This window comes from Dendrobates tinctorius, unplaced genomic scaffold (assembly GCF_039654945.1).
Source record: "Dendrobates tinctorius isolate UK_male_01 unplaced genomic scaffold, ASM3965494v1 ptg000060l, whole genome shotgun sequence".
Lineage (NCBI taxonomy): Eukaryota > Metazoa > Chordata > Amphibia > Anura > Dendrobatidae > Dendrobates > Dendrobates tinctorius.
Genome location: NW_027361728.1, coordinates 38,722,214 through 38,747,549, shown reverse-complemented (window position 1 = coordinate 38,747,549; position 25,336 = coordinate 38,722,214). Strand labels below are relative to the sequence as shown.

General features: G+C 41.8%; 1 protein-coding gene and 1 pseudogene across 4 annotated transcripts in view; one reads left to right on the top strand and one right to left on the bottom strand.

The window, feature by feature from the left end:
* The window catches only part of SLC7A14 (solute carrier family 7 member 14), a 201,874-nt gene that overhangs the window by 124,745 nt on the left and 51,793 nt on the right, over positions 1–25,336 (bottom strand). The gene's annotated exons all lie outside the window — the stretch shown is intronic.
* On the top strand, positions 23,379–25,255 carry LOC141092724 (SURP and G-patch domain-containing protein 2-like; annotated as a pseudogene).

Here is a 25,336-nt window from a genome sequence, read left to right as displayed (position 1 = left end):
AGCAGATTTTTAAGCCAAATCTAGAAGTGGATTTAGAGAAAAAAGTGGACTTGTCATATATACTGTGTGTGTGTGTGTGTGTGTGTGTGTGTGTGTGTGTGTATATATATATATATATATATATATATATATATAGGGCTTTTTTTGTAAAAAAAAATTTGCCGGTACGCAGTATTTGCCCCTGACCTCCTCTGTGCAGCCCCCGACCTCCTCTGTGCAGCCAACGTCCTCCTCTGTGCAGCCCCCGACCTCCTCTGTTCAGCCCCCGACCTCCTCTGTTCAGCCCCCGTCCTCCTCTGTGCAGCCCCCGACCTCCTCCTTCATACTCACTCTGCTGTGCCGTCGTTGAACGTCCCTGAATCCTCCATTGTCCAGCGCTGACAGCTTCTTCCTGCCTTCAGCGGTCACATGGTACCGCTCATTAAGCTCATGAACATGCTTCCATGCCCATGGGCGTCCATATTCATGAGCTTAATGAGCGGTACCATGTGACTGCTGAAGGCAGGAAGAAGCTGTCAGCGCTGGGACAAGGAGGATGCAGGGGACGTTCAGGGAGGCAAGGGAGGGGTGAGTATGACTTCCCAGCCACCGGCTCCTGCCGCCGCTCCCCCTCCCTCGCTGAAGCACCTTCAGATTTCCGGTACGCCGTACCGTCTCGTACCGGATCAAAAAAAAGCACTGTATATATATATATATATATATATATATATATATATATATTATACAGCTCTGGCAAAAATTAAGAGACCACTGCAAAATTTTCAGTTTGTCTGATTTTTCTCTTTATAGGTATATTTTTGAGTAAAATGTAAATTGCTCTTTTGTTCTATAAACTAGTGACAACATGTCTTCAAATTTCCAAGCACTAAATTTTGTATTTATTTTCAGAATATGAGAAATGGTCAAAAGAACAAAAAAAATGCAGTGCTTGCAGACCTCAAATAATGCTAAGAAACAAGTTCATTATCATTTAGAAACAACAATACTAATGTTTTACCTCAGGAAGAGTTCAGAAATCAATATTTTGTGGAATAACCAAGCTTTTTAATTACAGCTTTCATGTGTCTTGGCATGCTTTCCACCAGTCTTTCACACTGCTTTTGGGTGACCTTATGCCACTTTTGGTACAAAAATTTAAGCAGTTCTTTGTTTGATGGCTTTTGACTATCCATCTTCCTCTTAATTACATTCCAGAGGTTTTCAATGGGGTTCAGGTCTGGAGATTGGGCTGACCATGACAGGGATTTGATGTGGTGGTCCTTCATCCACACATTGATTGACCTAGCTGTGTGGCATGGCGCATTGTTCTGCTGGAAAAACACAGTGCTCAGAGTTGGGGAACATTGCCTGAGAAGAAGGAATCAACTTTTTTTTTTTCCAGGATAACCTTGTATGTGGCTTGATTCATACATCCTTCGCAAATATTAATCTGCCCAATTCCAGCCTTGCTGAAGCATCCCCAGATCACCGATCCTCCACCAAAATTTCACAGTGGGTGCAAGACATTGTGGCTTGTACGCCTCTCCAGGTCTCCGTCTAACCATTAGACGACCAGGTGTTGGGCAAAGCTGAAAATTAGACTCATCAGAGAAGATTACCTTACTCAAGTCCCCTATGGTCCAATCCTTATGGTCTTTGTCAAACTTCAGCCTGGCTCTCCTTTGCTTCTCATTGATGAAAGGCTTTTTTCTAGCTTTACATGACTTGAGCCCTGCCTCTAGAAGCCTGTTACAAACTGTTCTTGCCATGCACTTCACCCCAGCTGCCATTTGCCATTCCTTTTGTAGGTCACTTGAAGTCATCCTGCGGTTGCTGAGTGACATTCGAATAAGATGACGGTCATCCTGGTCAGTGGAGAGTCGTTTTCACCCACTACCGGTCTGTAGCTTTGCTGTTCCCAATGTCTGCTGCTTGACCTTATTGTAATGGTCTGCCATCTTAGAAATTTTAAGGATGGAAACAACATGACGCTCACTGTATCCCTCTGCTAGTAAAGCCAGAATTGAGCCCTTCTTTTCCTCAATCAAGACTTTTCTTTTCAACTCCTTTGGCATAGTTAAAAGTTATTTTTCCATTCCTATTACTTTTGGGATATTACTAGCACTTGTTTTGCCATCCAGCTTGTCCTATTGCAAGAGGATTGTGAACACCACAGCAGGGTTTTTTATACTTTCCTTCGTTAAATAAGATTTGGTTTAGGTGATCACCTATGGCCTGTTTCACACATCAGTTTTTTCAAATGAGTCAAAATCTGCCAAAATTTGAAAATGGCGGATCCGCTTTTCTTGTGCCGGATCCGCCATTTTTTCCCATTGAGATACATTTTGGCGGATGGTCGTCCATTACGTCCTCTATTCGGCGGATCCGCCAGATTCCTTGCGGATTCTGTCTGAGGTGAATGGACCTTGCAACGTTTTTTGGCGCCGTCAAAATGGCGGATGACGGCGGATCGTCGTCCGCCATGCGGTAGAATGGGCGCCTATGGTCGGCGGATCCGCCGGTATCCGCGATTTTGCGGAATCCGCCGGCGGAATCCGCTAAATCGCACTGAGCATGCTCAGAAAAAAAGATACTTTTCGAGATAGTCCAAAAACTATATAAGGTGAGCTAATTAATCATTGGGCCCAGACATCTGGCACCAGCCAGACTGATAGAAGGAGACAGAGCCAGAGCTATAAAACCTGCCTGCCCAGCTGCGAGACCTCCACCTGCAAGACCCCTGGAGCAAGACCCCTGCCAGCACCTGCCCAGCACCAAGACAGGACGGAGAGGCCTGCTAGCAAAGCCACCAAAGCATGCAATTGTGTGAGTATTAAACTATTTGTGTGGGGCATGTCTGTGTGGCCTGTCTGTGTTTGTGTGGCTTCTCTGTGTGTGTCTGAGTGTGTGTGTGTGTGTGTGTGTGTGTGTGTGTGTGGTCTGCCTTCCTGCATGTATTTTCGTGGCTTCCCAGTGTTGCATGTCTGTGTGTGTGTGTGTATTTTTACTATGCTTTTTTTTCCATACTTTAATTGTTTTTCTGTTGCATGTGTACTGAATTTTATTTTCATAGTACTGTAATTTTATTTCAATATTTGCAATTGTGCTAAACTATTTGTGTGGGGCATGTCTGTGTGTGTTTGTGGCTTGTCTGCCTGTGTTTGTGTGGCTTGTCTGTGTGTGTCTGAGTGTGTGTGTGTGTGGTCTGCCTTCCTGCATGTATGTTCGTGGCCTCCTAGTGTTGCATGTCTGAGTGTGTGTGTATTTTTCGTAGGATTTATTTTTCATATTTTAATTGATTTTCTGTTGCATGTGTACTGAATTTTATTTTAATATTTGCAATTGTGCTGTGATTGTGTTGTGTATTGTATGTGATGTTTCTCTTGTATATCACTGTTTTTTTATTTTTCATTTATTGTGGTATTTAAAATAAAGAGCAGAGTAGCTCCTACTTGTGTAAAAAAATAATAAACTAAAAAAAAATTAATAAAAACTGTTTTTAAAAACTCTCTGTAGTATCATTTTAAAACCAAGTAAAATTAAGTACGGTTAATATGTACAAAAAAGGTACATTAATTTTTGGTTTTTGGTATACAAGTGTGGTTATACTCTCAAGTGAGAGATTGGAATTTACACATTCAGACACTTGGGTATACTCTCGGTGAGAGATTTTCATGGAATTCACACACATGCAAACACTAAAAGTGTGGGTATACTCAGGAACTACACACATGCAAGCACAGTGTGGTTACACTCTCAGTAAGAGTTTTTCAGGGAATTAACACATGCAAACACAAAGTGTGGGTATACTCAGGAATTACACACCCAATCAGTGTGGTTACACTATCAGTGAGTTTTTCAGGGAATTAACACACATGCAAACACAAAGTGTGGGTATACTCAGGAATTACACACCTGCAATCACAGTGTGGTTACACTCTCAGTGAGAGTTTTTCAGGGAATTAACACACATGCAAACACAAAGTGTGGGTATACTCAGGAATTACACACCTGCAATCACAGTGTGGTTACACTCTCAGTGAGAGATTTTCAGGGAATTTAAACACATTAATACCAATGAAGGTTTTTTTTTATGTTATTAAAATTCTCTTTACTTGCAGATCCTTTGAGGAAGAACGCGCCAGGCCGCAGCATAGCTGCCATACCGCAGCAGACCTGCATACAACCTTGTTCTCAGTAAGTATAAAGGCCTGAAAGCTTTTAATATCCTTTGTATAGTAGCTGAACAAGTGTCTTTATACTTGCAGATCCGTTGAGGAAGGACCCGCCAGGCCACAGCAGGACTGCCAGGCCGCAGCAGAACCGCCAGGCCGCAGCATAGCTGCCATACCGCAGCAGACCTGCATACAACCTTGTTCTCAGTAAGTATAAAGGCCTGAAAGCTTTTAATATCCTTTGTATAGTAGCTGAACAAGTGTCTTTATACTTGCAGATCTGTTCAGGAAGGACCCCCCAGGCCACAGCAGAACCGCCAGGCCTCAGCAGAACCGCCAGGCTGCAGCAGACCTGCATACAACCTTGTTCCCAGTAAGTATAAAGGCCTGAAAGCTTTTAATATCCTTTGTATAGTAGCTTAAGAAGTGTCTTTATACTTGCAGATCCTTTCAGGAAGGACCCGCCAGGCCGCAGCAGAGGAGACCCGCAAGCCAGGCCGCAGGAATGTCTTCTTCTGAAAGCTCCCCCTCACATCATCAGCGAACTGAGGTAAATAATGTTTTGGTTTTTTTTAAATCTTAATTTTTTTACTCGTATTTTAACTTTTTTTTTTAACCTATATGCATGTATTATGTTTTCACAGGAAGCTGAAGCTGAGGAGCTTCCAGGAGGAGACATGCAGGGTGGAGAAATACAAGGAGGGGGCACGCAGAGTGTAAGTTTAGCACATACAAAAACTCACATACATACATACATAAATAATACACCCAACACAAACACTATTCACAGCACACACAATAACTACGCATCCATCCAACCCAGTTTTTTTTTACAGTCTTCACAATCTGGTGCCCGCACTAGAGCGAATCCCAGGACAGCCCAGCGTCGTCGAGGTGTTTCCTCTGGTGGTCGGCGAACGGTAAGTAACCCTTTATTTGGGTGATTGATTAATGAACCTCATGTGTTTGAATGTAATATTTTTTGTTTTTTTTATTTTTTTTCTTCAGAGGGTTACAGCGTGCTCCCCAGAGACTATGTGAAGATGGTCTTATCATTGATACTGACGACCTCATCCAGGCAGTGCAACCACGGGAGCCGCTGTGGAACATGGCAAACTGTTTACATGCCGACCAACCAACCACCCAACGGCTCTGGGATGAGGTGTGTTCGGAGGTTGTAGACAATTGGGAGGAGCATGATGCGAGGGCCAGGGATTTTGTGCGTAAGTATTCCAATTTCAGTAACTTATATTACAGCATGTGAAGTGTTGAATACTAACCACTTTGTTTTTTTCCTTCACAGGTGACAGGGTTATCACACGGTGGCGGTCGCTCAGGGATCGCTTCAAGAGGGACTTCAACAAGGAGATGCAGGCCCTGAGTGGATCGGGAGGACACAGGAGCACCCAGTATAAAAATTACAGAGCCCTGTCATTCCTCCGGTCGACGATGGTGAGAAGAAGGTAAATATTCCACACACCATTTCTGTAGTACAAATGTTAACATGTTTAACCAAATTTTTTTTTTCAGCAATGTAAAGTGAAATATCAATATCTTAATATATTTTTTTTCTCTTTTTTTAGCACCATCTGCAGCACTCGGGAGCCTGCTTCTGAGTTGCCTCCCTCTGGAGAGATCCCTTCGGAGACCGCCACTGGTGACCACATCGAGGTATCCGACCCCTCTCTACCTTCCCTCTTGTCTCGTCCTTCTATCCCTTCCACCAGCACTGGAGCAGCAGGGCAGACTTCATCACATGAAGCTGCTGGTAATGACTTACAGTGCCCTTTACCCCACCCCTCTGACACTGCCGCAACATATCGACCAACTTTTGGTTCTGGCCGGCAGCGCCTGAGAGGTCTGGAAAGGATGACCTTGTCTGACTCTGTTTGAGTCTGAACTCATCCATCCAGAATGGTTTCCACACTTATGGACAACAGTTATCTTCTGGGTTGAACATGATCAATCAAAGTATTATGGAACTCAGAAGATACATGGAACAGATGAATTCAGAGTCAAACCAGACACCGAGACATATTATTTTTCAATCAGTTGTCCGGCAAATGGAAGGTTTAAGTACTCACCAGCAGATGCGTGTGATGCAAGCCTGTCACAATGCTCTAGTGGCAGTACTCTCCGAAGCATCCCATCCTCCCCCTGTCCATCCTCCCTCTGTCCATCCTCCCTCTGTCCATCCTTCCCCCGTCCATCCTTCCACAGTCCATCCTTCCACCACCATCCATCCTTCTACCACTTTTTCTCCTTTCTCTAGTTCCCCATTCCATTCTTCCCAGTACCTTCCTTCCCCATTGCATTATACCCCAATGCCCTCACCATACCCACCCCCACACACACCTTCAATGTTCCCACAAACCTCGTCTGTACATCAACTTCCATCCCAACCTCATGTTTTCAACCCCCCTTCCACCTCTGATCCTCACCAACTCTGTTCCCAGTCCTCCATCCCCCCCCTCGATGTGGTCAACCCTGTTAACCCCTCTGATAGTATGTCCACCCAGCAATACCAGCATTTATAATGTTATAAATATTTAAAAAATATTTATGCATTTTCTAAAAAAATTTAAAACATTTTCTAAAAAAATTTAAAAAAATTCTAAAAATAAAAATTTTTTCTACCAAAAAAATAAAAATAAGTTTTCAAATATAAAATTTTGACAAAAAATTCACAAATAAAATTTTTTTTTTCAAAAGAACTTTATTGTGCAGTTTCTTTTTTTCCTTATTTCTTGGTAAAGGTTTAAAGTACACCGGTGGTGTAAAAGGTAAAAAAACACAACACTTGGTAACATTTCAAAAGTACACCGGTGGTGTAAAAGGTAAAAAAAACACAACACTTGGTAACATTTCAAAAGTACACCGGTGGTGTAAAAGGTAAAAAAACACAACACTTGGTAACATTTCAAAAGTACATCGATGGTGTAAAAGGTGTAAAAAAAAACAACACTTGGTAAAAAGGTAAAAAAACATAACACTTGGTAACATTTCAAAAGTACATCGATGGTGTAAAAGGTAAAAAAAACACAACACTTGGTAACATTTCAAAAGTACACCGGTGGTGTAAAAGGTAAAAAAACATAACACTTGGTAACATTTCAAAAGTACACCAGTGGTGTAAAAGGTAAAAAAACACAACACTTGGTAACATTTCAAAAGTACACCGGTGGTGTAAAAGGTAAAAAAAAACAACACTTGGTAACATTTCAAAAGTACATCGGTGGTGTAAAAGGTAAAAAAACACAACACTTGGTAACATTTCAAAAGTACACCGGTGGTGTAAAGGTCAAAACACAACACTGTTATTACCCACAATTGGTATAAAAAAATTAAAAAAAAAAATTATACCATGTCATCTTGCCAGTCAAGTTTTCCCTCTGGTGTCAGAAAATAATCTGCAAATGTGTCCCTCATTCTTGCCACTGACCCAGTACTCCGAACAGTTGGCTGCTGATAATCCCAGAAGGTGGTTTCACAAACATTTTCTTCCATGGAAACAGGTTCCTTTGAAAGTACAAAGTTGTGCAGGATGACACACGCCTTCACCACCTCATCCACAGTCTCTGTTTTCATTTTTATGGCCGTTAATAGCACTCACCATTTTGCGGTTAAAATTCCAAAAGCGCACTCCACCACTCTTCGCGCTCTGGTCAATCGATAGTTAAATTTTTTTTTTGCGGTGTGTCAATGCACGACTACCATATGGCTTGAGAAGGTGTTTGGACAGCTGAAATGCGTCGTCACCAACGCACACAAATGGCATTGGTGGGCCTGTTGCTCCAGGGAGTGGTCTTGGTGGTGGGAAGTCAAAATTGTCTCCATACAAACGACGGCCCATTGCGGACATCTTGAAGACCTGAGAATCATTTGAACGACCATATGCACCAATGTCCACGGCAATAAATTTGCATTTTGCGTCTGCAATGGCCATAAGTACAATTGAAAAAAATTTCTTGCAGTTGTAAAATTCTGATCCAGATCCAATGGGTTTCACAATCCTGATATCTACAGCACCAACGCAATTTGGAAACTGGCAGATTTGTTCCATTTGTCGGCAATCTCCAGCCACCTCTCCTGTGTTGGCTGTGGGATGTACTCCTCATGTAGACAATCCCACAATGCCCGGCAGGTCTGTTATACAATTCCAGATATCGTTGAAATCCCAAGGCAGAACTGGTAATGGAGGGAGGTGAAGGATTCTCCAGTTGCCAGGAAACTTGTAAAAAAAAGGGAAAAAAGTAAAATTAATACAAAATACAAGCCATAACTTAACAATAAAAGTCTGCAGAATCTGAAACCTTTTAAAAAATAGATAACTTACCGAAGGGTCACCATCAAACGCTCCGCCGGTGAAATAGAAAACCGCATGTAGGTGTCCCTTCTCTGGATTTGTGCTCCAACACGCTCCACCAATATCTCAAACAAGTCCTGCCTCATGCGCACATAGTTGAAGAACTTGTCAGGGTTATCCCTCAATTCTAGGTATAGTGTAGAAAACACGCCACGGGTAAACCTCTGCGCATTTATCGGATGAATCCACTGCCGTCGCCTCCTCTGACGCAGGATTCACAATCTTCTTTTCTCCCTCTGGAGAGCAATAATTGCCAACCGAATGCAGTGAAGATCAAAGTCCACACAGAAGCTGTTAATACTCACAATAACTCCTTCCATCGCTGCCACTAGCTCTAAAACCTTTCAAAGATATTGAATTACAACACCCTAGAAATAGTTTTCCCTAGTTTCCAGGATCCAATCACATTTGGGAGCATTTTCCAAGAGCCAATCATATTTGGGAGCATCCCATTTTGGAAGTGTGGAAAAACGGATCCGCAAGAAAACGGATCCAACGGATGGAAAAAACGGATGCCAGCGGATGGAACGGATAAACTTTTTGATGAATCCGTACAAAAATCCATATAGCGGATCCGTCAAAAAACGAATCCGTACCATCAGCTGGCATCCGATTTTACACATTTTTAGCGGATCCACCATTTTCACTTTTTGGCGGATTTTGACTGATTTGAAAAAACTGATGTGTGAAACAGGCCTAATCAGAAGCACATTAAGTAGAATGAGGTGTACTCTGGTTGGAACTCAACTGACGCTGGGAATGGAATGGCTGTCAGACATGTAGAGAAGCTGATTGTTATAAAACTGTGCAGAGGTCTCTTAATTTTTGCCAGAGATGTCTATCTATCTATCTATCTATCTATCTATCCTGTATATATTTACTCGTATATATATGTATACTTTACTAGCCTGTAAATCCAGTCCTGACAATGGGTACAAAATCTGCATCGAAAAACAGCATAATTTGTGACATTTTTACGAGTTTAATTGCAGCAAACAAAACACCATGGCGAGATCTTAGGAATATGAAATGTCCTACAAAATTTCATTGTACTTTTTGTAAAAGAAAACCCGTCAGCATGATTAACCCTTAGGTGGTATTTGGAGCAATTTACCAGCCTCCTAATAATGTTTTTTTTAACAATCTATGTGTTAAGCCTAAATGCTAAATCTGGGTGTTTAAAGACTATGTTAAATCCTCCCTGCTCTCCCTTCCCATGGGCAGCAGACTACTCAGGGACCACTGTAAATCACTGCTAATGTGTGCTGGCATCACGCCCACAGTAGTGTGAATGACATCCCAGCCTGTTCAGGGAGAACTTTCATCGCTTTTAGATCTACATGAAATAAGAGAGAGTGGCCAACCATAGACAGGCTTAGATTTGCCTCTCTATGACTGTTTGTATAAAAAGAGCATCAAAAACATGGCAATTTTACTATCCAAATAAAAGCCACAAAAAAGTCTCGGCAAAGGAGGACACAACTTGCCACGTAAGTGTCATGCAGCAAAAGCTGCAAACGGTTTTCTACAAATTGCTGCTTGCCACTAAGACTCAGGAGGGAGACCAAAGGAGTTATACTCTCTCTATAGGATGTATGTTATCTCTCGTTCCTTAAAGTGCGGAGTAAAGCTTTCAAAATAAAGTATAGTGAGATAAAGAGAAGACAAGAAGCTTCTTCCTGAAGGTAGATGTATCAAGTCCAAGTCAAGTACTGTACATTGTCCTAGGTGATCGATTGGGATAGTTGAAAAGAGAAATTCAAGGAGTATATAACAGAGTAGAGTACCTTGGATTTATCATATAAAGATCTCAAAATTGGATGGTGAACATGTGAAGTATGCCCAAAATGACTGTTATCTGTTAACACTAATATTTTACACAAGGGTAAGATTTATGCCCACATGTATTTTCGGGGAGTGTAGAGTGAGCACTTCTGTTACAACTAGTACCTATAAGTTAAAGTATATATATGCCATTTATCATTAAATGGCGGGGGACATCTGCCATACAATGTTAAAATATGTAAATCATACAACTATATGTGTACATAGATCGATACTGACCGTTTAGAAAATATTAAAGCTTTCATATGATGCAATATCGATGGGCAAAGGCGAAATATGTTTTTTTAAATGACACTTTCTATCATGTATTGTCGTTAAATAACGCTAACTATATTTATATGAAAATTGACATCAATTGACGGACGCGAAGAAAGTATCAGAAGAAGCGCGTGTTTAAGGGTTGTGATAAAACACTACGGGATCGCCTTTGCTGGGGTCAAAGGTCACGTGCATTCAGCGTGAAACTCAGGCGCAGAGCTGGGATTCGTGTATAACTGACCCTGGGTCAGGTTTATTAACGGTGAAAGCAATGCAAAAGGAAATAAAACATAAAACAAATCCTTGCCTGTCCGGCACTAACTAAACAATGGACAACCTAACTACCAACTGGCGGGCTTCTCCCATCCAGCCAAACCACAGTTGCAGTGGGCACTGCTTCCACTCACGTGTGTCTCTCACTCAGACAGGCTCTCTGTGTTCCCAGGCTGAGACACTCACACAACCACCTGGCATCCTTTTATATCCACCTCCCATTATTCATTAGCAAGCAGGTGCGATACTGACCAGACTAGGCCACATAGGAAAGGAATCTGGGCGAGATATACCTGCCCTCATCCACTATTCCCACATGATTCTCACAGGGTATATAGATATACAAGTGCTCCCGTGTGATAACCCAGCGATGGAAGGGACTGTGTGCACTTGGAGGCTGGAGCCTGTAAAGAAGCGGCTGTGTATGGAGTGCGCAAACGCGGTGTGTCCCTGTGTGGTAACTCAGTGATGGGAGGGAATATGTGCTTTGATATAGTAAAGAGGGTTGGACTTGATATGGAAGAACGCGCAGGCGCGGTATGTCCACTCGGAAAAAGGAAAAAAAAGGGTGACGTCAGCGCGTTACTAGGCAACCCGATAAACTAAATGAAGGATAAAGAGCGCGCACGATTATATGCCTTGTGAGAAGGTTGATTTTTTTGCAATCATATATTATTAATAGGACTGAGTACACCTGTGGTAAGGGTTAATTGTAAATGAGTCAGTAAGTGGTATTAGAAATGTATGAGCGATGTGCCTGTCACCATAGTAACACAAGAACAGGAAGTGGTCATGGGCATACATCCGCCCATTTGTATGAGGCGGGAACATACAAAGGAGCGCATGTTATAAAAAGCAAGCAAATGAACAGCCCAGTGATGGCATTTTTTTCATGTAGGCATTGAGCTTTACCCAGAGACTCCCCTGATGATCTGGACGGTGAAACGCGTAGGGAGAATGGAGCGTCACATGGAGGAACCCATTACTGAAAAATATTTGGGTGAGATCTCTCCATGACATATGATATATTTAAAAAGTCTGCGGAAGTGGTGAACTGCATGATATAAGAGCAATGTATAGGTTCACACCTAAGTTTAAGAATTTCAGACTGCATGCCATGCCATTTTGTATTGTATAGGCTGTTATTGCAAAAATTTGTCTAAGGCTGGTTTCACATTTGCGTTTTTTAGCGCTGGAAAAAAACGCACACCTGCGCATGCGTTTTTTCCCCTATATTTAACATGGGTGCGCATACCTGCGCACTGGTCAGCGCATGTATGCGATTTTCATGCGCTGCGTTTTTTTGGGGTGTGCGTTGGGATTTTCCAGACGCAGCATGTTGCATTTTTTGGCCCTGCAAAAAAGCGCATGCGCACATATGCGCACGTTTTGCGCTAAAAATGGCCATTATAGCCTATGGATGCGCATATGTGCGCACTGGCATGCTCATGTATGCGTTTTTTTGCATATGCGTTTTTTTTTTAAAACCATGGAATTTAGGGGTTTGGGTTAGAGTTAGGGTTAGTTAAGGGGGTTTAGGGTTAGGGTTATGGTCAGGGTCAGGGTTAGGGTTGGGGTTTGGGTCAGGGTTAGGGTTAAGTATGGTTTTGTTAAGGATTAGGGTCATGGTTAGGGTCAGGATTAGGGTTAAGTATGGTTTTGTTAAGGGTTAGGGTCAGGGTTAGGGTTAGGGTCAGGGTTAGGGTTAGGGTCAGGGTTAGGGTCAGGATTAGGGTTAAGTATGGTTTTGTTAAGGATTAGGGTCAGGGTTAGGGTCAGGATTAGGGTTAAGTATGGTTTTGTTAAGGGTTAGGGTCAGGGTTAGGGTTAGGGTCAGGGTTAGGGTTAGGGTCAGGGTTAGGGTCAGGATTAGGGTTAAGTATGGTTTTGTTAAGGATTAGGGTCAGGGTTAGGGTCAGGATTAGGGTTAAGTATGGTTTTGTTAAGGGTTAGGGTCAGGGTTAGGGTTAAGTATGGTTTTGTTAAGGGTTAGGGTCAGGGTTAGGGTTAGGGTCAGGGTTAGGGTTAGGGTCAGGGTTAGGGTCAGGGTTAGGGTTAGGGTTTAGGGTTTGGGTTAGGGTTAAGTATGATTTGGTTAAGGGTTAGGGTCAGGGTTAGGGTTAGGGTCAGGGTTAGGGTTAGGGTTAGGGTCAGGGTTAGGGTTAGTAAAGTCATGGTTTGGGTAGTGTGAGGGGCCACCTAAAAATGTTGGAAAAAAACGCAAACGCGGTAAAAACGCGCTAAAAACGCATACAAACGCATAAAAACGCTGCGTTTTTTTCATGCATGCTCATAAAAATGCTTGAAAAAAACGCAGCAGTTGTATGCTTATGTATGCGTTTTTTCAATGCGTTTTTTTGCGGGAAAAACGCGCTGCAAAAAAAAGCAAGTGTGAAACTAGCCTAAGATCATTGTGAGTGATAATGATGGATGTGACACAGTAGTAGCACATCGATTCAAAAGCAATGGATCTGTTATAGACAATTTTCAGCACTATAAGAGAGTGCTTTTCCCAAACAAATTAATACTAAGTGGATACTCTGAAGGAGTGCCTGTGCATAATTTGGACTACGACACTGAGAGTAAACCGGAAAGTCTTTGAAGTTTGGTCTTACCGCATCTGAATTAGCGTTTTTTTTGTAAGTGTTTGTGTTTTTGTACATGTGCATATTTTATGAATGGACTAAGTCCTTTTTAATCTAATTCTAAATAAAGTAAATTAGTTTTAGATTTCTAGTATATGTCTAGCTTGCTGGTGAATATGCCACTAAGACACAACAACTTGTGGTTAATTGCATGCCGTGCGGCCAAAACTATTCACCCATAGTGGTCTAATGGTCGCAAAGTCATGTGGCCATTTACAGAATTTGAGCGTGCAAAGTTTTCAGCCATGTACAGGCTGCCTCAGTCTTTTCTTTACAGATGACTTCCATTTATAATGTTTATGATGTGTTGATCATCTGTTTACAAGTTTTGGCTTAAAAAATGCCAAAACGTGAAAACCCAGCTATCAAATAACTGTAATAAGCATATACAAGGGGGAAAAAAGTATTTAGTCAGCCACCAATTGTGCAAGTTCTCCCACTTAAAAAGATGAGAGGCCTGTAATTGACATCATAGGTAGACCACAACTATGAGAGTCAAAATGAGAAAACAAATCCAGAAAATCACCTTGTCTGATTTGGCAAGGTTTATTTTGCACATTATGGTGGAAAATAAATATTTGGTCATTAACAAAAGTTCATCTCAATATTTTGTTATATATCCTTTGTTGGCAATGACAGAGGCCCACCCAGCCTAAAAATAGCAGCCCGCAGCTGCCCAGAAAAGGCACATCTATTAGATACGCCAATTCTGGCGCTTTGCCCGACTCTTCCCACTTGCCCTATAGTGGTGGCAAGTGGGGTTCATATTTCTGGGGTTGATGTCACCTTTGTATTGTCAGGTGACATCAAGCCAACGGCTTAGTAATGGAGAGGCGTCTGTAAGACACCAATCCATTACTAAACCTATAGTTGTATGGTAAATAAATGCAACCTTGGCCACCAAAAAAAGACAAGAAAAGAGGTCCAAGGGCGCTCTACTACCTGGGTGCCTGGGTGACCATCCAGAGCAGAGTTATGATGTCCCCTCAAAATTTTAAGATGCAGTTGTACAGGTACAAACAATTTTCCTGAAGGAACAGCAGGTGTGTCCCCCTAAGCCTTCAATACATTTCAATACCTCACCCTCAAGTTCAGAACACATTGCAGAGACGACCAACCCTTCTTCTAAAATAGAGACAGCATTATCAGTACTCCACCCCCAGGTAAAACTCTGAGATAAAGCATCCGCTTTGACGTTCTTAGTCCCAGGAATTGGATGGCAAGTGACCACAAAATTAAAACTGGTGAAAAACAAGGACCATATAGCTTGCCTGGAATTAAGATGTTTAGCAGATTTAAGGTACATTACGTTTTGGTGATCAGTTATAACTGTGACCGGGTGAACTGCCCCTTCCAAAAAATGCCATTTCTTAAATGCCAACTTAAAGGCCAAAGTTCCCTATTGCATACATCATAGTTTCAATTGGCCGACGACAAGTTTTTAAAGAAGAAAGCACATGGATGCCATTTACCAAGCGATGTCTCAGTGTCTCTGCTGCTAAGGACGGATTACACTTCACAACAAGCAGTGGAAAGAAAGTTGGGCAGAAGGGAGACACCTTGTGGTTGAAAGTTTGGAGTGATCTGTTGGGTGTAATACAATTTTTATTAAAAAAAATGATTTGCAGATTGCCTATTTATCATATTATTGATTAAATGAGATTAAACTGCCATGTCTGAATTTACAGTGACCATTTAAATATACAGAGATGCACATTCAGACATGCATAATGTTTTATGTTACGTGGCAGCCCTTACATAGAACTCCAGTGTGTTTCTGTGATGTGATTTCTTTTTTATTAACAGATCTAGCAATGTTATAACTTGCACTTGCGAAGATGATGATTTTAGGAGAGCAGGGCAAAAGGACACACAGATTATTTTTGCCTTTTGTTGGTCACACTAATAATACATACATTGTCATTTAACTTTGATTTAGGTAGCACAGCTGGTGTTTCTAGGATCGGGAATTTGAGAATTGCTTGCATAGATTTTGATCCCTTTGAGGTTCTTTCCATGCAATGCTTGTTTTAGCCTCATAGAGGCATTACATGTTCATTGATTCTTGGGACTGGTAATGCTTACAGATTTGCAATTATTGATTTCATGTTCTCAATTTATTTCCTGAAATCACAGACTGAGATCTGATTGAGACTGGAACAGTTGTGGAGTTAGGATGTAAATTACAGAAATGTTTTGTCCTCTGCAACCATTCCAGTGTCCATTATTGTGTCCAGATAATAAATCGGGCATTCTTTGTTGCTCAGGACTTCACATATTAGAGCAGCAGTTAAAGCTAAGATGCATTACACCTGATGACCTGCGGAATTAAAAGACTGCCAATCAGACTTGTTTTACTGATTGGCGGTTGGTCGTTTAATAGCCTGTTTAGACAGGCAGAACCCCTTCAGATGTGCACTGAATGATCAGTAACAGATTGTTCAGTGCATAGGCTGCCATTGTTCTCGGTAGCGCAGCTCCTGTTCACACAGAACAATGTGCTGCTGAGAGTGATGATCTTTAGTGCACACCAAATGTTAATTTCACCCAACGAACAAGCAAAATGCTCATTCATTGGGCGATTAGTCATCTGTTTAGACTGCATGATTATCGTGAACAAGAGATCCTAGGATTGGATAATCTTGCAGTGTCAATATAAGTCTTTCCACTTTAACTGCAGTCGGATAGTTGATACTGTAGTTATCCATCTTTTAGGTTACAGAGAGCAGTTAGGGTACCGTTACACCTAGCGATGGACCAGCAATCCCGACCAGCGATATGACGCGGTCAGGACCGCTGGTGCATCGCTAGGTGGTCGCTAGTGAGCTGCCACTCAGGCAGATCTCACCAGCGACATCGCTGGGGACGGGGATCGCTACTTACCTGTCAGACGCGGCGATCCTGCATCCTCCCGCCCGGCTCCACGCGTTGCTCGTCGGCGCCACAGGAAGCCCAGCAGGAAGTGGCCGATGAGGAATGGTCCAGGAGCTTCTCGCGCGACCAGTGATAATCAGCGGGGGAGCCGGTCGGAGGTAAGTAAAGTATCACATGCAGCGATATTGCTAGCAATATCGCTGTAACGTCACAAAATCGGTGACTTTACAGCGATATTGCTAGCGATATCGCAGTGTGTAACGGGGGCTTTATTCTTTACTCAGTGATAACAATTAAGTGGTGTCGTGGTCAGTGATGCTATGTCAGTGATTTCATTTATTTCATTAGATTTTATGTCTGGGATTGAAGAGTACTGGGTGGTTGGGACACTATCATAATGCATTCATTCTACATGTTATCTTCCTGATCAGAAGCCTCAGAGTTGGCTGAGACCATTGATTAAACATAAACAAAGGCCTCATTCAGATGTCCACGTTGTGCGTACGTGTTGTATCCAGTTTTTTCATGGATACACACAAACCTATTACAGTCCATGGTGCTATTGTCACGGATATGTCAGAGGGTGCAGACCGTTGCACTGCATCTGTCTGCAGAAGGTCTCAGTGTTTTGCTCTGCAGACTAGTGGCCACCTCCCCTTGTGCTAATGGCCACACCTGGACCTGGGTGTTTTTAACTCCCTAATTCCTGCTGGGGGGTGCGGGTGATCTACCTCTCTGGCCCAGATGTCACCTCTCTGCTGTCCAGAATCCCGGAGTGTCTATCAGCCATATCCTCCTTCTTCACCTCTCGCTTCCTAAAACTCAATCCAGACAAAACCGAACTCATCATCTTTCCTCCATCTCGCGTATCTCCCCTACCCAATTTATCTATTATGGTAAACGGCATCACACTCTCTCCCTGACCTGAAATCCGCTGCCTCGGAGTAACTCTCGACTCTGTCCTGTCCTTCAAACCGCACGTCCAAACTCTTGCCATCTCCTGTCGCCTCCAACTCAAAAATATTTCCAGAGTCCGTCCTGTTATGATTGAGTCACCGAAGGAGGCAAAAATAGTAATGCTAGCTAAGTCCAGAAAACCAGAGAAGTTGGCAGCTATCGGATTGCAGACCCCTGAACCTATCAACACAACTAGCAGTAGCCGTGGGGGGCTCCTACGATGCCCTAGGCCCCTCGATCACAGCCGGAGGACTACATAGCCTAAAGACAGAAAGGGAAATCTAAACTGCCCCAGAGCAGACCCCAAAGTAAAAGGCAGCCCCCCACATATAATGACGGTGAAGCAAGAAGAAAGAACAAAACACAGACAGAAAGATAGACTGAGCAAAGATGGGGCCCACGCTAGCTTAGATAAGAAAGGACAGGAAGGCTGCTGTCTGCAATCCGTGAAAAACCCTATGAAAATAAGAGCCAACAAACTGACAGTAAAAAAGGCCCTGAAGACGCTAGGCTTCAAAAAGGCTATTTCAGTACTCAGGAATATTCTGAAGACAGAGCAACAGGCAAAAGGAGATTCAGCTAACCCCAGCAGGGAATGGCAGAATCCAGAAAAGCAAGGAAAACAAAACACTAATGCAAAAAGGCAAAGCAGAAATCTTAGCTTTAGATGAGCAGGAATCAGACTGGTTTCCTAGAAGACCACAGAGAAATCACCCGCAGGCCAGAAGGTTGTCGGCAGCCTTATATCCAGTCATTAACTCCACTCAGCCAGTCATCATCATCAGCCCCAGGTGTTTGACAATCAGGCTCACTACCTTTCTTCACCAGAAGAGGGAGTTCCTCGGGCCTCAGTAGTGAAGGGGAAAATGAACTCACAACACCGTCCCTTCCTCAGCCCTCAATCTACTAAAACTCTTGTGCATACCCTCATCATCTCCCGCCTTGATTACTGCAACACCCTCCTCTGTGGCCTCCCCGCCAACTCTCTTGCACCGCTCCAGTCTGTCCTCAACTCTGCTGCCCGACTAATCCACCTCTCTCCTTGCTACTCCCGTTTCTCCCCTCTGCAAATCCCTCCACTGGCTCCCAATTCCCCAACGAATCTAGTTCAAACTACTAACACTGACCTACAAAGCCATCCACAACCTGTCCCCTTCTTATATCTCTGAACTAATCTCCCACTATATTCCCTCGCGTAATCTTCGAACCTCCCAAGACCTACTACTCTCCTCCACACTTATTTGTTCCTCACACAACCGCCTCCAAGATTTCTCCCGAATATCCCCCATCCTCTGGAATTTCATGCCTCAACACGTCCAATTATTCACCACCCTCGGATCCTTCAGACGAAACCTGAAAACCCATCTCTTCAGGAAAGCTTACAGCCTGCAATAACCATTCTGCCGCCTTACCACTGCCCAAGCTTCCGCCTCACCACCGTCCGAGCTGCCGCCTCACGACCGCCCAAGCTGCCACCTCACCACCGCCCGAGCTGCCGCCTCACCACCCGCGAGCTGCTGCTTCACCACCAAGTGAGCTGCCGCACCCCCAACCTTCTGTCCGGTCCCCATTATCCCATAGAATGTAAGTCCGCAAGGACAGGGTCCTTTCCCCTCTGTACCAGTTTGTCATTGTAAGTTTGTTTACTGTAAATGATATCTATTACTTTGTATGCAACCCCTTCTCATGTATAGCACCATGGAATTAATGGCGCTATATAAATAAATAAATAATATTAATATTTCCTATTTGCACTTCTCTGTTGAGGCTTGGAGCTGTAGCATACTGCTAGTGTCCTCTTGGAGTTTGGAGGGTGTTGGCGTTTCTCTCTGAGTCTACACAAGCTAAGTGTCCCATTGTTTCTTGTATCCTTGCTGTCTTTAGTGTTGATGGGATTGACTAGCGCTCAATCTGTCCTTCCCAATGCAGGGTTTATCATCAGGATCACAAAGGGATTAGGTATCCTGCTTGGTGATAGGTGCGGAATCTATATAGGGATGGTAGGACAGACAGGGTGACATTAGATCTGTCTAGGGATCTCCACTTCCCCTTCCCTAGTGTTTGGTTCTCTTCCCTTATCCCTTTGTGTTGCACTCAGCCAGTCCTACACTGAGCGTGGCAGCTATCCACATGTCTGTTTTTCTACGGACCGTGTGTTCATGTAAAACTCATGGAGATGCTATGGACGAAATACATGTATTTAACATTGTAAATCTGAGACTTGGAGGTGTTGGCTGTCAACAAGTGTACATTGTCCCAGGTGATTGCCAGGCTACTTAACTGGGTTTTATTCCCAGGCATCTGCCAAATGTACATTCAGCTACTGTGTGGTTTGTCTCACTGTGCCTTGCATTCTGTTTGTAGATCTTTCATTGCCAGACCTTGGACCGTGTTCTGACCATCCATTTATTTAACCCCTGCTCTGATCAGCTATCCTCCTGGTATTCTGAACTTTACCTGACTACACCCTTGTATCTTCCTTCTGTTTATGATGTACCGTTCTGGCTTTTGACCTTGGACTCCTGACTATCCCATATAAAGGCTTGGCCATGAGAAGTGGCTCAGTGTCGCAGTTTTTTACTTTTCTTGAGAACAATTGATGGAAGGAAATATTACTGATGGTAAAAACAGACACAATAACCAACACCGATCAAAATCTGATTCAGCACACTCATCAAAATTGGTCCATATTTTTCACATATATGAGATAAACAAACATATGAAAGAAATCTCAATGCTTCATCTGAAAGAAGACCTCACTGATTTTTTCAATGTAAATAATTTAGTTACAACCATAATTACTTACAATTAGCAGAAATCAATTAGACATTCACATAATATCAATATGTTCATTGTGTGCTAGTTATTGACGCAATTATCTGCCAGCCACTTCTCCACTGCATGCTATCTAGTGCTGAACTTAATAACAGTGACGAAGCTGTTAATTGCAGCTGCAAAATTCTGCAGATGCACGTAATTAAAGGACTAAAATAATGCAGAAACCAAAAGGGATAATTAGAAGAAAGTAAAACAAATTAGGTTTTGGCACATCAGAGCAGTGTAAATGAGAGTAACAAAAAATATATAATACTGCACAATAATTGTATTTACAAGAGACCATGTGGAGCATGCACACAAGGTTGTTTTAATTAACTGCCAGTTTCTAGTTATTATCTGTAATTCCTAAATGTGTCTTTCTTTATGACTTCATACAAAGGTTTATTGATACAATATGTCGTCAATCTGAAGTCTTTTAAGCTACAATTCCTGGCAAGGGTTATTGTCACAGTCATCCGACCTGCTGAATGGTCAAGAAACTGCCAGGGTGGTTAAGATTAGAGTTGCTACAGCGGGAACCCGGATTCCTGGATCGCATCGGCTGAACAGCTGATCGCAGACGCAGCTGCATATGTCACGGCTGTTTCACAGTCACAGTACATGCGTGGAGAGCTTGTGGGTTGAGCTTTCCATGCATGTGCTGTGACTGACACAGTCGCCACACATGCTGCTGTGGAGAAGAAGGTTAAGTTGACCAAAACGTTTTGATTTGGTACTACAATAAATGCACTTCACAGCACTAAAATGAGTGCCAGGTTTTCATTTGCTATACTGCTGTGAAACAAGAACAGAGCATTTCTGAGAGCTTCGTGACTGTGGAGCTCCGTGGAATCTCTGCTCTGCTGAGCTGAAAAAGGACTGAAGACATCCTTTCTGTGTAGATGCAGGAGGTCTGCTCCAAGAGGAAGCTGCTAGTGACTGTTAGAGGAGAGAGGGTATCCTGTATCATCCATATTGAGAGGGATCCCCACAAGCCCCGTTGAAGTGCTATCCCGAATCGTATCTGGAGGGTTTAGAACTGTATGTCCTCGGGGTGTGGGCTCGGCAACGCCAGACAAGACACAGAGCTTTGTTTTGCTGTAATTGCTTGGCTCTGAAGATCCTGGGACTGGCTGCAGCCGATGATATATACCTGAGTAGAGCCTCATCTCAGGTTAATGGTACTGTAGTAATAGATACCCGGGTATCCCGAGATTAACTGTATAAGAACGGTTGTTATATTTACATATATATTCATATTGTTGATATTTGACAAGTTATAGTCAGTGTGCCATCCCATAACACCTCTCCATCAGATTTGCACCTGCTTTTCAGATAGTTCACTAGAAGACTTTGTTTAACCTAGTGGTTAGGTAAAATTCTTTTGTCACTTCAGTGTAATGCACATAATTTGGAGATTTTGGAATTGGCATGTTGAATTCAGCCTAGGCTGATTGAGTGTAAATAATTGGGAAATTTCAGACTGTTTCAGATAATCTTGAATTTCATTTCAATTCATATTCCAGTTAAGGGAGTTTTGGTATTTCCATCTCTGCCTCAGTTTGTGACCCACTGGATCTTATTAGGACCTATGTTCATTACATCTGCAATACAATGTCTTATTCCAGAGAAATCAATGCTTTTCTTATATATAAATGAGTTGTTCAGGATTATGGGCCGGACACTGATCTGCAGGATCCTCTCAGCTTCAGCTTCCATCTCACAGGCAGACAGGGTTGTAATACAGCAGAGCTGTGAGAGCAGCAGCAAATGTGTTTTTAAAAAGAAAAGGTACAGTTCTACAGTTCTGTGTTAGGCCTCTTTCACACATCAGTATTTTTGATCAGTATTTCATCAGTATTTGTATGCCAAAACCAGGAATGTCTCCAAAATAAGGAACAGGAGTCAGTCTTTCAATTATATTTTTTTCTCGGTAAGTTCCATTCCTGGCTTTGGCATACAAACACTGATGCAAAATACTGACCAAATACTGACGTATGAATGAGCCTTTAGTTCCATGTCTCACACTGGTAACAGGCCCTTTTACTAAAAATATGCCCTGCGGGCAGATTCTCAAGGAGATCTGTGTCTGGCCTGTGGCCTGAAACAGCTCATTTACGTATAAGAAAAACGTAAAATAAAATATGTAAAAAAGTAAAATAAAATATGTAAAAAAAACAGACAAAAAACACTAAAAAGCACACACAAAACAAGAAAAGCCGTTACTCCACTCAAAACTCAGCCTTTGTGATAAAACAAAAATAAAATAGTACACATAATTGATATTGTCGCTCTATAAAACTGGCACGTTATTTATTCCGTATGGCGAACGTCGTAAAAAAACAAAATGCCAAAAATATCACTTTTTCACCATATTGACTTACAAAAAAGTAATGATCAAAAAGTCGTATGACGAAAAAAGAATATATAAATGAAAACACCAAACCGTCCCGCAAAAAACAATCACTAACATGGCTCAGTCAGCAAAAAAATAAAAAAGTTACAGCTCTCAAAATATGACAATGCAAAAACAAATCAGTATTTGTAAAATATTGTTTTTAGTGTGTACAAATTGCAAAGTATAAAAAAAACTGTATAAATCTGGCATCGCTGTAATCATACCAACCCAACGAACAAATCTGTCTTATCACTTTTACCGCACAATGAACGGTGCAAAAAATTAAAAATAAAAACATTAACTGAATTGCTGGTTTTTTCTCACTCTGTGTTTGAAAAATCTGAACAAAAGGCACTTAAAAATATTTTGAAAATCAAAACGGTACCAAAAAAATCTGCAGCTCATTCCGCCAAAAATAAGCCCTCATACAGCTCTGTTTGCAAAAAAATAAAAAGGTTACAGCTCTCAGAATATGGCAACGAAAAAATACTTTTTATAAAAAAGCATTTTTACTGCATGACCCGACCCGAATTATATATCCTTATCACTTATACTGCATGATAAACAGCGCAAAAAAAAAAAGAACTATTTTTGTACTGCTATTTGTTTATTCTGCTTCCTACTCATTTGGTTAATTTTTCCTTGAACATTTGCCTCATTCTGTGACGAAAAGTATCGAAGTTTGTAGAAGTGCCAGCCTTCTTTACTTCAGCACCAAAGCCCTCTCCAGCAGAGACTGTGCCCATGTTTATGGGATTTTTTATGCCAGATCGATGAAAACCAAATCCGTCATGTTCTTGCCAGCCTATCTTACTCAACATTGTTTTAAATTCCAAATGACATCATATTACAGAGAGATGTGCTTTTCTAATTTAGGTTCTACTGTATAGATCATACTGCTTTGAAGTGTCCCAAAATTGACGACAATGAATGGTTGGATTTATTGATGGCAACAAGAACTGTGACAACCAAGAATGATTTTTTTATTAAATGATCAAACCATTAGACAAGGAGATGATGATAATCTAACAGTGTTTGCTAAAAAGTGCAACACTTTTTCTGCTTGCCTCTAATATGTTTGAACTGAAGTATTCTTTCCTTACGGACCAAAGAGAGTTACATAGTGCCCTGATGTCTATCGTTCTCCTAGGTCAGACATTTGCGCTGATTTCTGATACCAGACAGAAAAATATCTTTGAAGTACTGGGTGTCCATGATTCATGTCTGTATCCGTCAGAATTTCCAAAGTTCAGGAACTTTTTTCTTTTCGGAAGTGATTTCATTTTCCAATTGAAAAACTAGCTAAAAAAAAGCCAATACATTAACCGTTAAATCTTCAAATCCACAACTAAGCCAGCAGTTAACACTGTAAGGTTGTAAAGACAGAAGAAGTAAAGACATCAAGTGGTACATCAAGTAAAGGGAAAGCTGCTGATCCGAAGGTTATTGCTTCTAGCGATAATCTTCTAGAAAATGCAAAGAAAGTAAACTTGGCTGATAAAGAAAAGTCTCCATTTTGGTTCTTGTTTGTTGAGAGAAGTCATGAGAACAAATATTATCATCAAAAATTCATACTGTTTCAGAAATCCAAAGACACACACAGAGGAGACAGACAAAAAAATGTAAGCCATCTACCAAAGAGCTGGCTTGTGAGTCAGTTAGGGTAATGCTGTTTGCAAGGAAGGCACAAATTGTGAAGAAAAGGCTCTACAAGACTTTGGCCTTCTCAAGAAAGTGAAAACAGGACAAACTTAAGAGCCATAAGGCAAAGGCATCTCCTACTGTTAAAGTGGAAGAGATTATCAAAGCTGAGGAACAAGAGCTTGAAATCATACCAATAACTGAAACAAAGACCAAAAATCTTCTTGTGAATTAGATGTAAGATCACAGGAAACTCCATATCCATGCTCACAGATTACAGAAGTTCAAAAAGATAAAGAATTACAAGAGAATAAAGAACCATTACCAGAAGAAGTTGATGAAAAGACAAAAAAACGAGAGAAAGACAGTCCTACATACAAGTTTTATCAAAGTAAAGTAAAGGAGTTCAAGTGATCTGAAGTGGTAACCTCAAGCAGTCTGAAGAAGGACCTCTGATGAGGATAATGGGCTAGAAGACACTGATTTAGAGAACAAGGACTGGAAATGAATTACAAAATGATTCTGATGAGGAAATGGCTTTGGAAATGGATGCAGAATGTGATGCCGCTGAAGTTCCAAATGCAGAGGTTATTCCAGTAGCTACCATTTATCCAAATGCCCACTATAGCCCGACCTCTTGTAACTTGAAAGTGAGTAGCTAATCTCAAGGTTGGCATGCTACCACCCAAAAGAGTGTGTCTTGTGGAAGAGCCAAAAATTCATGAACCAGTCCTTATTGAATATAAACGCCCATGGGGACGGGGACGTGGACGCAGAAGAAAAAAGAAACCAGTGGATTTACAGTATGCTGATAAGAAGCTTACCCAACAAAATGTGAGTAATCGGCTGGCTAGAAGTTGACGGACTTGGTTTTCATGGATATGTCATCAAAAATTCCATTAACATGTTCACAATCTCTGCTGTGAAATGTTTTGGTGCTGAAGGAAAGATAGCTGACACTTCCACAAATTTTGATGCTTTTTGTCACACAATGATGCAAACGTACAACCAAAAATTTACCAAATGAGTAGGAAATCTAGGAAGTTACTTTTTCCTATTTGTTCATTCTACCTCCCAAAAATCGGAATAAAATTCGGTTCACATGTAT